A 1,301-nucleotide genomic window follows, 5' to 3' on the forward strand; every position below is an offset into this window, starting at 1 on the left:
ATTCTTCCCTCCTGCCCTATAGCTAGTGATAAAAACGAGAGCTGATTCATTTCTTGAGCTTTAACCAAGTGTTAGCCATAAGACTAAATATTTGGTAGCTGGAAACCCAAAGGAGGAAATATTAATAATCCAGTATTGTATTTATGATTTATGCTATTATGATTTGACTATGTAAACAGAACATAATGGGTTTGAAATAAAATGTGAAAATTCAGCTTGAATATCAGGAAACATAGACTGCCTGATACTGTCCCAAGGGAAGGGGTGGAAACGCCGCTGTTTGGCTCTCAGGGAGGAGGCGGTGGCAGTGCCGGAACGGAGCCGCGCCGCGCCGGGACAGTCCCCGCCGTGCCCGGGCAGCTGTGTCCCGCCGGGCCGGGCTGGCTCCTGCCCCGGGGGATCCTCCCCGGCCCCAAACCGGGAGTAGGGCCCGGAGCACCGAGCGGCAGCGCCGGAGGTGTGTGCGAGCTTGGCAGGACTTTCCTCGTTCCGAACAGCGGCTGTTTGTCTCCCGAGGCAGCTCTGTGATTTCGCAGTGATGCTCCGCGTTCCTCTGCCGTGAGAAACACCGGGAGGAAGGAAAGCAAAGCTTCACCGGGGATTCCGCGGTGTCGGAGCAGCGGCGCTCGGGGACACCGGGGGCACGGCGGGGGTGGCGGCAGCGGGAAGGGCTTTCCGAGGAGCGCCGCCGCCGCGACACGGGACAGGGGATGCCGAGCTCTGCAGGCGGGGCAGGGCCCGCCCGCGCTCCCGTTCCCGGCGCTCCGCCCCGCGCCCGCACGTGCCCGCGGGAGCCCCCGCACGGCGCGGCCGCCCCGCCCCGCCCCGGTCCCACCGCCCCGGGCCGCCCTCCCGGCCCGGCCTGTCCCGTCCCGTCCCGTCCCGTCCCCGCCGGCCCGGCCGCGCCGCTCGCTGCCTTCCACTGGCGGCGCGCGGGTGCAGCCAGCCCGTCGGGCGCGGTGGCCAAGTGGTAAGGCGTCGGTCTCGTAAACCGAAGATCGCGGGTTCGAACCCCGTCCGTGCCTGCCGAGGCAGCGCGGTGCGCTGGCAGCCCCGCCGCGGGGAGGCCGCGGACGCCGCCTCGTTTGCGGCTTATTTTTGCTGTCAGTGTCGGTGATCCGGCCCCGGATCCCCGCGAGGAAGCTCCAGATCTACGGGGGGAGTTCCACCGTGCGCCCGGCCGGGTGTCCCCGAGTCCCGCGTGTCTGTGCTGCAGAACAGGGCGGGATCCTGCGGGTGGCACCGGGCAGCCCGTGGCTGAGCAGTCCCCGGAGCCCCCGTGTCACCCCCAGCACCCCAGA

At 66.7% G+C, this 1,301-nt stretch overlaps 1 non-coding gene across 1 annotated transcript; it reads left to right on the forward strand.

The window, feature by feature from the left end:
- Nucleotides 1–953: 953 nt before the first annotated feature.
- Nucleotides 954–1,025, forward strand: TRNAT-CGU (transfer RNA threonine (anticodon CGU)). The gene has a single exon. It is a non-coding gene; the product is annotated as a tRNA-Thr (tRNA).
- Nucleotides 1,026–1,301: the final 276 nt, after the last annotated feature.

This window comes from Agelaius phoeniceus, chromosome 19 (genome assembly GCF_051311805.1).
Source record: "Agelaius phoeniceus isolate bAgePho1 chromosome 19, bAgePho1.hap1, whole genome shotgun sequence".
Taxonomy (NCBI): domain Eukaryota; kingdom Metazoa; phylum Chordata; class Aves; order Passeriformes; family Icteridae; genus Agelaius; species Agelaius phoeniceus.